Source organism: Rhinolophus sinicus, linkage group LG01 (genome assembly GCF_036562045.2).
Source record: "Rhinolophus sinicus isolate RSC01 linkage group LG01, ASM3656204v1, whole genome shotgun sequence".
Lineage (NCBI taxonomy): Eukaryota > Metazoa > Chordata > Mammalia > Chiroptera > Rhinolophidae > Rhinolophus > Rhinolophus sinicus.
Window position 1 is genome coordinate 197,722,604 of NC_133751.1, and position 13,344 is coordinate 197,735,947.

The following is a 13,344-nucleotide window of genomic DNA, read 5'->3' on the forward strand; positions in this document are numbered from 1 at the left end:
AGCACCAAAGCAGTTGCCCTGTCTTCCAGAAGCTTTCAGAGCCTAAGTGCATTGGTAAGATTTGCATAATTGTTATATTTTCTTATCTTTTGCAAAATATCAAAAAACATATCAGGTCATTTATCTTTCTAGCACATACAAAACTATTTTGAAAGGGCCAGTGCTCTTCGTTAAGTGCTATTTATATGTTAAAATAGTTATAGTAATGGTGGGAAGGAGACACTCCCAGGGTTACTGAAGACAATGGAATATAATGATGGTTAACAGCTATAATTTTTAGGCTTATGAATGCCAGAAGTTGTGCTAAATATGCTGCGCACGTTTATCTCCTTAAAGTCTCAGTGCAACTTTGAAAGGTGGATACTTGTTATGGGTTGACTTGTGTTCCTCCGAAATTCATATGTTGAAGTCCTAACCCCCAGTACCTTGCATTGTGACCTTATTTGGAGACAGGGTCGTTGCAGAAGTAATTAATTAAGATGAGGTCACACTGGAGTGGTAAGGTGGGCTCTTAATCCAATATGACTGGTGTCCTTATAAAAAGGATTCAGAATTTGAACACAGACATTCACATAGGGAGAACGCCATGTAAAGCTAAAGGCAGAAATCTATAAGCCAAGGAACACCAAACATTGTCAGCAAAGCACCGGAAGCTGGGAGGGAGCTTTCTCCTTCACAGACCTCAGAAGGAACCAACCCTGCCAACACCATGACTTGTAGCCTCGGGAATTCTGAGAATAAGTTTCTGTTGTTAGGCCACCCCGTTTGTGGTGCTTTGTTATAGCAGGCCTAGCAAACCAATCCAGTGCTTTTATGGTCCCATTTTACCGATGAAGATTCTGAGTCTTAGAGAGATGGACTTCCCGAAGTCAAACAGTCAGTGAGAAGCAGAGCTGAGGCTGGGGCTGGTTCAGGTCTCTCAAACACTGTGTTTTGAACTCCGTTGTTTTCCAAAAACTGATCCAAGGATCATTTGCATGAGAGTCACTTGGGATGCTTGTTAAAACCTCAGATTCAGGGTCTCACCCCAGACCCACTAAATAGGAAACTGGGGAAATGGGGCAAATGAACTGACCTCCACGTGAGCACCCTTCATACTTATTTTGCTTCTAAAATTAGTCCCTCAACCTCCTTACTGTGATCTATTGAAGTTGGCGTGATCCAAGTACTAACTAAGGGGTATTGATTTATTTATCAGTCAGATGTTGGGCCAATTTTATCTGGACTTAAGATATAGTTGTGTGTGTGTGTGTGTGTGTGTGTGTGTGGCGTGCTTTTTTTTTTGTTTTGGTGGGATAATCAATATTCTCTATCTTACTTCCCAATTTCAAATCAAATCCCTTGAAAATGAAAGTGAAAAATTATAAAGTGGGAGATGAGGGTAAGGGGGATCAAATATATGGTGATGGAAGGAGAACTGACTCTGGGTGGTGAGCACACAATGGGATTTATAGATGATGTAATACAGAATTGTACACCTGAAATCTATGTAATTTTACTAACAATTGTCACCCCAATAAATTAAAAAAAATTATAAAGAGTTTTATAAAGGTGAGGCAATATTATAAGTATTGTATATTATAAAATTTATTTAGGTCATTTGCTTGAGGAACTATGGAAGAAGATATTATTTTAATGTAAATCCTACCAATTTCTTATTTCTCTTGAAAGAGTAAATGTTGAGTTATCAGTGGTTCTACTCTGGAAAGTTTGCTTCTTTTTTTTACCACAACCAATGCTCCGCCTAACTGTGTGGTGAGGAATTCTCTGTCGCACACTACCACGTACCATGCGTCTTAGTAAACTTTGCTCATATTTTCTAAGTTTAAGGTGAAACTGGAAAAACAGAGGGTCTTTTTCTTGACTCATTATTGTTATTCACTCCTTCAGACATAGAATACTTACTGATGACTTTACTTATTTATTTATTCACTTCTTCATTTAGCTTTTTGGAGATGAGTTCACCTTGCAATGAGGGCGGGCCAACGCATTGCATCACTACTCACCCATGCGGACTCTGCCATATCGTTGCAGGCACTGCTGACTGACGGGTTCTTACATTATTGTTTTTGTCCTAGTTAGGGACCCTCAGGTTACCTAGATTCACTGAAACAGATGATTTTATCAGTTAATCATTGATGTTTAACAAAATATCCCACAATTTAGTGGCTTAAAACAATGATTTATTATTTCTCACGTTTCTAAGGGTTGACCGGGCAGGTCCTCCACTGGTTTTGCTTGGATTCGTTCACGCAGCGGCGTTCAGCTGGAGGTCAAGTGGGCTCCAAATCCAAGAGGGCCTCCTACACGTCCGGCAGGTGCGGGCTATTGGCTGGGGTGCCTCGTTCCTCCTCCAGGGTCTCTCATGTTCCACTAAGTTAGATTTTCTCCTCACACGGCAATTTCAAGACAGTTTTCCAAAAAGGCAAATGCGGAAGCCGCAAGGCCTTTTGAGGCCTAGGGGCTGGGATTTGCATAACGTCACTTTCAGCACATTTTATTGGTGAAAGCAAGTCACGAGGTCAGCACAAGTTCCGGAGGTTGACTATAAATAGTCTCCAATTCTGGATGGGAGACTCAGCAAAGTCGCACAACAAAGGATGCAAGCGTGAGATGGGAGGAATTTCTGGCCTTTAAACAATCTCCCACAATGGCAATCTGACAGGTTGCCATTATTCTTCAGTTAATTTGGGTGTTTTATTAATACCAAAGACCATGCTGGAACTGTGTGAAAGGTTTACTTGGAACAGCAATAACAAAATCCATGTCTCAGTAGAATCTGCTTTTAGCAATAAGTAGTTAAGTTCCTTCCCGGAGCAAGTAAAAACATTCACATTGTATTTGAAGCGTATGTTGCATAGTGCCTGTACATCACCTTTGAGCAAAGGTGAAAGGTAAAAATCATAACTCTCTTTTGCAGACTCTTTTCACACCTGATGTGGATTGGGACAGTTTTACTCCAAGTGTGGTTTATGGACTAAGAGCATCAGTATCACCTGAGAGATTGTTAGAAATTCAAATTTTCAGGCTTCTCCCAATACCTACTGCATTAGACTCTCTGGGGTGGGGCCCAGGAATCTGTATTTTAACAAGTTTTTCCAAGAAATGGTTCAGATCAGACCCCTCTTAGATAAAAGCACTAGATTACAGATATTTTTCTCAAATCTCCCCGTTTCTTCATATATCTGGGATTAACCAATGATCTATACAACTGGATTCATGAAACAAAATCATGTAGTTGGTTTCTGAAAAGGTTAGAATCCAAGTAACTTTTTAATAACTATTATTAATGTTTTCCTGTTTCAACTATTATATTTAAGAAATCAATAATCAGAGATGTTATATTGTTCGTTCTGATTTGGGATTAGAGGCATGGCACAGTATTGTTCCAAAAGGGCATTTTATCAACAGTTGAGTGCATTGACATTGTGAACATACAGAGAGCTCATCTTGCTCAAAGGCAAAACAAATACACTCTGGCAAAGCCCAACCAAAGAGCATTATGCTTTTGAAAGGAACTTCACGGCAGACAGATGTTTGTGTTCATTTTCTAAAGGAAGGGATTTAGGCTTACTCACAAAAATAAACATGGTATTATGATACAGAGTCTGTGTTTTTTCTTTTAAGTAATGATCACTTATTAAAGTAGGAGAGATGTATCACAGCCAATAATGTTCTAGAATAATCCTTTGTAAAACATGATAATCATAAATAACGTTAATGGTAATAGCTCATTTTATCAGAAAATTCTTAAAAGGATTTTTGTTAATCAAAAGAAGAGTATTCCCATTTTAAATGAGGATTTATATGTAGTTTCCCAGAAATCATTGCACATTCCTGTGATGTTCATTGTTTCAGTCCCTCGCTGCCCATGACCTCATGATTTTCAACGATCATCCAGCTATTTGCAGGCTCCCTCTCCTCAAAGTTGGAATTATTGAGAATCCCACCAGGTAGCAAAGAGTTAACTTTCATTCAGCAAACTAGTGAATTTGAAGATAATTTTTGATTGTGTGACAAAGCAGAGGGCTGAAATGGTAGATAGACTTTGTGATAAATTGAAAAACCTGCCTGCAGATTCTGCAGCTCCTCTCATCAAGAGGTAGAGCCAATTTTCCCTCTCCTTGATTCTGGGCTGGCCTTGACACTGGCTTTGACCAATAGAATGGGGCAGAAGTGACCCCGAGTTCTGATGCCCAAATCTTGAGAGCCCTTGCAACTTCCTCTTTCTTCTCTGGGAATATTTTCCTGAGGCCACTAGGTAGGGCCACCAGCAGTTTTTTAATCGTATTGGAGGATGGGAGGCAAATAACTTTTTTTTTTTGCTGAGTATTCTGAATGAATGCATGTTTGACAAGATTATAAAACTGATGTAAAACAGGAATAGAAAAAATTCGCCTACAACTTAATAGAACATTTTCTGTTAATACCTGAAAGTATATAAAAAAAACAGTGGGCTAACTTCTAAGTTAACCATACCTCTTGTTAGATAATAATAATCTTTCAGTGTGGAAATCATGCATCCTTCATCTGTCTAGTGTTTGTTGAATGCTACTCTGTCCCAGGAACCAGGGAAATGGTGGAGAACACGAGGGACACAGTGCCTGCCCTCAGGGGGCTAAGGTACTAAGCTAAGGAAGGCAGAGAAAAACAAGGGAAAGGACCAAATGATTATTCATTAACATAAATGTTATGATGTAATCAAGGAAAGGGCTGAGAATAATGGTGGGCGGAGCCTACTTAGTACGGGGTGGTCAGGGTAAACTTGTTTGACAGAATGACATTTAAACTGAGATCTAAAGGATACGAATGAATCAGCTACACAAAAAGTGGAGGAGGAGTGTTCCCAGTGGAGGGAAAAACCTGAGAAAAGACCTTGGGGCAGGAACAAACTGGGGGTTGTTAGCATGGAGGTTCAGCGTACGGCTGTGGAGTCAGAGTTCACATACTGCCTCTGTTACTCACTAGTGTTATAAACCTGGTGGTGAGTTTCTTAACCTCTTTGTGCCTCAGTTTCCTATGTGTAAATAGGGTACTCCATGAAGTTGAGAGCAGAGAGAGGTTATATGACACACTGGATTTTATAGGACACAGCAAGAGATTTGGGGACCCTCTCCTGCAAAGTATAATGGGAAACCATTCAAGGGCATTTAGAAGGAGAATAGTATCATTTGTTTTATATTAACGAAGGTTATTTTTTTGCTGCTGTATAGAAAGGGATGGGAGGAGGCAAGTATGGATCAGGCAGACCAGATAGGAAGGAGTCCAGGTAAGAGAAGACAGGTTTGGACATAGAATTGACATCACTTACCAAGAGTTGGATGGGTGTCGTGCAGGGAGGCCTGCGGGGTCTCTGCTCCCGCTCCCCATACAAGAACGCAGGATATAGTGAGGCCAAAAAGGAACACCCATGGAGCCATAGGTAGGGGAGTCATACCACTACGGTCTCACTGGAGGCTGGGTTCACTGGACGTGCGACCTGCTGTCCGTTTTGTCTGCAACCCACTGACGATTCTCTTTCACTCTCCTCCAGATTCTCTTTCACTCTCCTCCAGATTCTCTTTCACTCTCCTCCAGATTCTCTTTCACTCTCCTCCAGATTCTCTTTCACTCTCCTCCGTAGCCGCAGCAGTTATATTAGTGGCCAATGGCTCAATGGCTACAGCTGACGGCCAATCAGCCACAGCTGATGGCCATCTACTACCCGAGCCAGCACCCCTTCATGTGAGGCCGAGAGCCTGTAAACTACTTTCTGGGGCTCTGCCCCCACGATAGGTAAGAGCAGAAAAATATTTAAAATGAGTCTTAGGTATTTGGCTTCAACAACTGGGTGACTTATGGTGACATTTATGGAGGTGACATTTACCTGGTTTGAGGATCATGGGGCCAGATAGGTTGGGTCTGAGCCCTCCAGGGCATGTCAGGCCTGGACCTTACACCTAAGGTTGCACTTTTAAAGTCCAGTCATCTTTTGTATGCATGAGAAATTTACATACTACCCTTGATGGCCCTGGCACTGTTTAAGGGCTCTGTAGATGGTCTCTTTTAATGCTCAGAAGAACCTCTGATGTAGGTACTGTCATCATTACCATTTCACAGACAAGGAGAGTCACATAGCAATAAAATAGGGAAACCTGAATTAGAGCCCAAGGGAGGCTAGCCCCAGAGGCTGCAACCTTCACCACTGAATTACCCATGGAGGTTGTGATCCTAAGTAAAGAATGGGAGTCAGTTTTGGCTTTTTTATTCGTAAACTTTAAATTAAAATATAACACACAATAAGGTATAAAAATCCTAAGTGTGCCATCTGGTGAGTTATCAGGACAGGCATGCTTATGAACAATACTTCCGTCAGACAATGGAAAATAATTGTACCCAGAAGCCACTTTATGGCCCTTCCCCATCGCTAGCTCTCCACCTTCCGAAAGGTAATCAGTCTCCTGACTTCTAACAATAGCTGAGTTTTTGACTGAATATAAATGGAATGATAAGATTTGCCTTTTTTAGGACAGAAATCTGTCCTGTTTTGGAACACTTGGGTCATTCCATGGGAATTAGAATAAATTGGTAGAAACTGCCCCTAAATGCAGTGGAGAAACCACATAGGGCCAGTTTTGGAATAAACTTCCCTGAGTCTGCCAGTGGTGGGTGGTGCAGCCTGCCTGGAGAGAAAGGGAAAGGATATAAAAAGGAAATTCTAAAGGAGACCTCTTAAGTGTACATGAAAGAAATGGGGGAGGGGGAATGCTAGGTGGAAGTAATAATGTGGAAAAATAGGAGGTGAATTCACTATTAAGGACAAATTACAAACGGGCAAGTGCAAGATAAGATATTTATGGGAAAATTTTTTGCTTAGTTGAGATATTTGGGGTGAGGGACCACTTAGAGTTGTCCTCTCTTTCATCCATTTTGAAAAACCACAAGGGTAAGCTCTTAAAAGTCAATAATATGGGCTAGATCCTATGTCATATTGTACGGTTTATGTGATGCAATAAAAAAGATTAAGGGATGGTACAAGCTTACAATTGTCAGCTAATCACAAGCTGCATGAGTGATGAAAGGGACTTTATAATCTGACGCTTGAGGTTTATAGAAGCCCAGACTAGTTAAGTGAATGGCGGTGCAGTTAACAAGGCCACACCCTGAGAAGGGGCAGTGTGGAGGCCAGAGCCTGGGGTTGTGAACAGCCAGGTCTCCATATGGTACTGAACTGTCTTCCTCATGCGGTCGATGTGCATATACACAGGTGGTGGTCTGAGATCTTAAAAGCGGAAGGTAGAATCATATTCAGGGTCATTTTGCACGCTATTTGTCCTCCTTTCACGAAAGACCAAGGGACACTGGTAGTGGCAAATGGTCTTTGCAGGTTTAGGGGTGGGATGAGTACCTGCAAGCACCAGGAATACAAATTATTCTTCCTCCTCCCTGGATGGTCTTCTCCAGTTCCTTCAAAACCTGGCTCCATCTCATCTTTCAACCTCGATTCCCAAAAGTTGTACCTAATGGTTCTCTCCTTAGCACTTCACGGAGTTCCCTCTCAACACGTATACAGTAAGTTTTTGTTTTATGTATTTTTTTACACTTGATCTTAGCCAAAAGGCCTAGAAGCGATTATTTTATGTATTTTTTTGATCACTTGTTTGGTACATCTCTTTGTTTGCTTCCTCAACTACAATGCAAATGGCAACCCCACAGGGACCAGTCTGCCTAGTTCACTGCAGTAATCCCAGCACGGGCACTCTTGTAGAGGCAAATCGCCGTGGCTATAAGGCTGTCCTACACATTTGGGCTTTCCAAGGCCGTGTCTCTATGTGCAGGTTTGAGTACTCCTGGTACCTTTAACTACCTGTACACAGCTCCTCAGCTTGGTAAGTGAGAGAAGCTGCGGGGGATGCATCACCTCGATTCTTTCATTCCGCTCTTCTTTAATTCCATCTAGTACTAAAGGTGTTGGCTGTCCCGATGTGCTCAGCATCTAGGATGTTTTCCTAAGTGGGCTCACGTGCAGGAAATGAAGCCTGTTTTTGCTGTGGGGTCTTGTACCTATATCCTGGATCATTCTAGTGACTCTAGAGGGGGGTGCCTCTCTGGCTGGTCTACCTAAGTGTGAGCTGGAAATTCTGGGGACATATGCAAGTCTTTGGATCCTTCAAGCTGGAGTCAGTCTCCAGTTGGACACTCAATGGCATTTCAAGATAGCATCAGGCCCAGAGAACCCTGCGTTTCTTCTCCCTGCCCAGCCCACTCATTGAGTGGAGTGTGGAGGCAGACTTATTTTCAGGTGGGTGCACACATGACCATGATGTCGATGGCTTGGGAGGTCACAGAATAGTTCAATGCATGGTACAAATAAAGTTTATGTCATGGGTTCAAATGCTGTCTTTATCTCTTAGTGGCAGTGTGACTTTAGTAGAGTGACTTGTCCTATGTGAGCAATTGCCTACCAATATTGGTGCCTAGGTTTTTACCTTCAGGGGCTAAAATCCATGCCCAGAAAAATCCCTTCCTTCTTGAACTTCTGAGACTAAAAGGTGTTTGTCGTCTGGCAAATGGTATCTATGGATATTCCCTTTACCAGGAAAACTAATGTTCAGCTGTACTATTGTTTATAATCAGCAGAGAAGCAATACTGCTTCTAGTGAAAGATAGTTGGCACAATATCCAGGCTTAGGGGCATGCTAGGACAGAGATGGCCCAGATCTCTGGCAGGACCACAGATGCACAGGTAAGCAGGATTAGGCTGGCATAGGGCCAGAGGTATGGCTTTTCATTTTATGTTATTTTTTTAGCTTAATCCACTGAGTTCTTTTTCCTAAATCAAGTGTAATGCATACTGGCAAAATACTGCAAATGTAACTGAGACCATATGGTGGAGCATTTATTTCCTTACTATAGGCAAATACTGTTAATTTAAATAGCAAGTATCTGTTATGAATGTTTTTTTAATGTGAACAAAACAATAGCTAAAATGCCTTTAAAAAACAAGGCTGATACCATTCTTTTACATTTACTTTATTGTTTTACTGCCATATAATATTTGTGCATTTAAGAAACATTTGTTTCACAACATTTTCAATCAATTGCTAATTTAAGTAGGAAGTTAAAAATAAAAGCCTTCAACATTGAGATAATGATTTATCTCTTGGCTTGTTTATCCAGTTAAAAGTCAAAGTTAACTGCAAATGAAATGATTCATATCATCAAATAGCAGTTAACAGTCTCTTGGGTGCGGTAGTTTAAGGGGCACGAGATAAACACAGACAAATTACTTCGCAGGCTGCATGCCATTTTTACACACTGTATTATCCTTTAGATAGATTTTGCATATGTCCTTCAGCTAAATGAAAACATAAGCTTGTGTATTTGATTTACTCTTTTCTTTTTTTTAAATTGAAGTTTATTGGGGTGACAATTGTCAGTAAAGTTACATAGATTCAGGTGTACAATTCTGTATTACATCATCTATAAATCCCATTGTGTGTTCACCACCCAAAGTCAGTTCTCCTTCCATCACCATATATTTGACCCTGTTTACCCTCTTCTACAACCCCAGTCCCCCTTTACCCTCTGGTAACCACTAAACTATTTTCTGTGTCTATGAGTTTTTGTTTCTTCATTTGTTTGTCTTATTCTTTTGTTGTTTTCAGTTTTATATACCATATATCAGTGAAATCATACGGTTCTCTAATTTTTTTGTCTGACTTATTTCGCTTAGCATTATAATCTCAAGATCCATCCATGTTGTCACAAATGGTCCTATTTTATCTTTTCTTATGGTAGAATAGTATTTCATTATGTATATATACCACAACTTCTTTATCCATTCATCTATCGAAGGACATTTTGGCTGTTTCCATGCCTTGGCCACCGTAAATAAAGTTGTAATGAACATTGGAGCACACATGTCTTTACGGATAAATGTTTTCAGATTTTTGGGTGTAGATACGCAGGTTATATGGTAATTCTATTGGTAATTTTTTGAGGAATGTCCACACTGCCTTCCATAGAGGCTGCACCAGTCTGCATTCCCACCAACAGTGTATGAGGGTTCATTTTTCTCCACAGCCTCTCCAACACTTGTTACTATTTGTCTTATTGATGATAGCCATTCTGACTGGGGTGAGGTGATATCTCATTGTGGTTTTGATTTGCATTTCTCTGATGATTAGTGATGTTGAGCATGTTTTGGACTGATTATTTATGTTAGATGTTCTAGTGAGCTATGAAGTAACTTTTAGTAGTTTGAATTCTGTTGGCCTCTGTCTTAAATCTTGATGAACTTCATTAGCCAGACATTCTCAGTGTTTTAATCAAGATTTCTGCCCCCAATTTTTTCCCTATTCTTGAAAAACTTTATTTTTGAAAATGGAGATAGTTAATAACACAACTGAATGCGTAAATCTTAAGTGTGTGGTAGACAGAATAACGGACTGCCAAAGATGTCCACATTCTCATCCCTGAAAACTGAATATGTTATCATACATGACAAAAGGGACTTTGCAGAAATGCTTAATTTAAGGTCCTTGAGATAGAGAGATTATTCTGGATTATCCGTGTGGACACCATGAAATCACAAGAGTTCTTAAAAGCGGAAGAGGGAGGTAGAACCAGACATCAGAGTGATGTGATGTGATGTGAGAAAGACTCCACCAACCCCCATTACTGGCTTTGCAGATGGAGGGAAGGGACTATGAACCAAGGATGTGGGTGGAATTTAGAAACAGGAATAGGCAAGAAAGCATATTCTCTCCTAAAGCTTTCAAAAAGGAATCCAATCCTGACCATACTTTGATTTTAGCCCAGTGGGACTTTTGTAGACCACCAGCCTACATAATTGTAACAGAATAAATGTGTGCAGTAAGCCACCAAGTTTGTGACAATCTGTTATGGCAGCAAAAGGAAACTAATACAACAATTAAGTGCATTTTTACATGTGCGTAAATTTGTGTAAGCACTACCTAGAACAAGACATACAACATTTCCAGCTATGTAGACATTTCCTTTATGCCTCTTTCCAGTCAAAATCACCCACTGGGGAGCCATTATTCTGACTGCTGTCTTTATAGATGAGTTTGGCCTGTTCCTGACCTTCTGACCCTATGCTTTTTGGAGTTTAGCTTCTTTCTTTTAACATAATACTTTTGAAGTTCATCTATCAATTCCATTTATTTTTATTGCTATGTAGGATTCCACTGTATGTACATATCACAATTTGTTCTTTGACTCTTTTTCTTTGTTTCTAGCTTTTATCTATTACTAATCATATTTGCTGAATGTTCTTGTGCAAGGCTTTTAATGGACATATGCATTTATTTCTCTTGGAGATATAGTAGGAGTAGAATTGCTGGGTTTTAGGTAGGTATATATTTAACTCTTATAAAAATTCCTAACAGTTCACCCAAGTGGTTCTACTATTGCAGAATAATTTTGCAGATTTGAATCAGCTGCAGAAGCTCTCTCAGAAGCTGCCTTTTGTCATAGTTATTCATGAAAAGGGTGTGCTTTGTAGCATCATATTGCACAGGGCTCATTACCAGGTTGCTTGGAGGAGAGCAAAGGGCTAGGTGAGACCATGGTTGGAATTCTGTGCTTTAGATTTTCACCTGCCATTTCAAATATTTAACACTGTTCAGGGTACTTGTCAGACTCCAAAGTTGATATTATGAAACTTAGCACTAATAATGTTTTAGTCACTATTTGGAAAAATATTAGCTGGATGGCAGATATAAAAAAGACCAAAGGAAGAGGAGAAGACAGACAGGAAGTTTTGGATGTGGGATACTGCTATGCTGTGGTACAACAGAATGAAACGAGTGCGATGACTCCTGAGTTAGCTGGTACAGGGGTCTTGCCAGAAGCCATAAGCCAACTAACTTCTGGAGACTCTGAGTAGACATGTTCTGCTGATAATTATGCATCTAGTTTTCAAAACTCTTAAGGTTCACAGATACTCTAGCCCCCCAGACTTCCATCATCCTTCCCTCATGCTTTAGTTGGTGATGAGATGACAAATACAGCCGATCCTCATTTTTCATGGACTCTGTATTGGTGAATTCACTTTCTCTCTAAAATTTATTTATAACTCCCCCCCCCCCAATCAATACTCATTGCTCTTTCATAGTCATTTGTGGACATGCACAGAGTGACAAAAAAAAAAAAAAAAAGTGAGTCCCCAGGCACATGTCCCCAGCTGATATTGAACAAGTGGATCTCTGCCTTCTTGTTGCAGCTTTCAGGCTGTAAACAAGTACCTTTTCCATGGGCTATCACTGTCATGATTTTTGCATTTATGTGTTTTTTTGTTGGTGATTTTGATGTTTAAAATGGTCCCCAAGCAAGAAGTGCTGAAGTGCTGTCTACAACAAGAAAGCTGTGATGTGCTTATGAAGAAAACACAAGTGGTAAATAAGCTTCCTTCAGGCATGAGTTATAGCGCAGTTGGCTGTGAATTCCTTATTGAATCACAATACATACTCATATTAAATAAGGTGTCTTTAAACAGAAACACACATAAAACAAGCTTACATGTTGATTAGTTGATGCAAATTTCGTGATCAGAGGCTCACAGGACCCTAACCCTGTAATTCCCTTAGGAGCAATTGTTCAGTATTTGCTAATTCAGTGTTTATGGTGAGGTTATAGAACAAAACTATGCTGAATAATGAGAATCCACTGGATATAGACCACAGACCCTCAATTCCAGTGATATCCTTGAGAAAGTCTCAGTGATAAAACACAGCACACTAATATGGAAACAACAGGGAATGTAGAGTTCTTATTGACCTACTGAAGGGATTTCTTCAGGTTGGAGCCAAACTTCACGTAAGTCCATTCTGATCTCTTTTATGTTCAGGGCATATGGCATTGTTTTTGTTCATATCTGTTTTTTCCTCCCTAAAACAGATAACAACTTGTGCCCATGCCCAGAGAACCATAAAATGCCAGTGGTGTCAAGACCCTCAGATCTATCAGTCCAACTCCCTCTTTCCCAGATGACAAATTTGTGGTCCAGCGAGGTGGAGGGATTGCCATGATCTGGAATTCCATTCATTTTACTGCCTTCGATTTCATACATATGACTCGAGCTGAGGAGAGGAGGTAATGATAACAACTATATGTGAAAATCATGTTAAATAACCAACCCTGTAAGAATAAATTCTGTATTATCAGCATCCTGTATGCTTGGGTGATAACCGTAAGTAAAAGTGATAGTTTCTCAGATAATTTAGAACTTTATCATTGCACGTCCAGGTCCCATCCAATCAGATGACACTATCAACCAATAGTGTCATATGGCAGAGAAATCTTTTGACTGGATGATTGCCAACTCACTCTGTCTCTGTG

The 13,344-nt window shown here is 40.2% G+C and overlaps 1 long non-coding RNA gene across 1 annotated transcript in view; it reads left to right on the top strand.

Moving 5' to 3' along the window:
• LOC141567356 (uncharacterized) overlaps nt 1–13,344 on the top strand; it is a 56,387-nt gene that overhangs the window by 14,080 nt on the left and 28,963 nt on the right. The window contains exon 2 of the long non-coding RNA XR_012489956.1: nt 12,904–13,098. This is a non-coding gene — a long non-coding RNA (uncharacterized LOC141567356). The remainder of the gene's footprint in view (nt 1–12,903; nt 13,099–13,344) is intronic.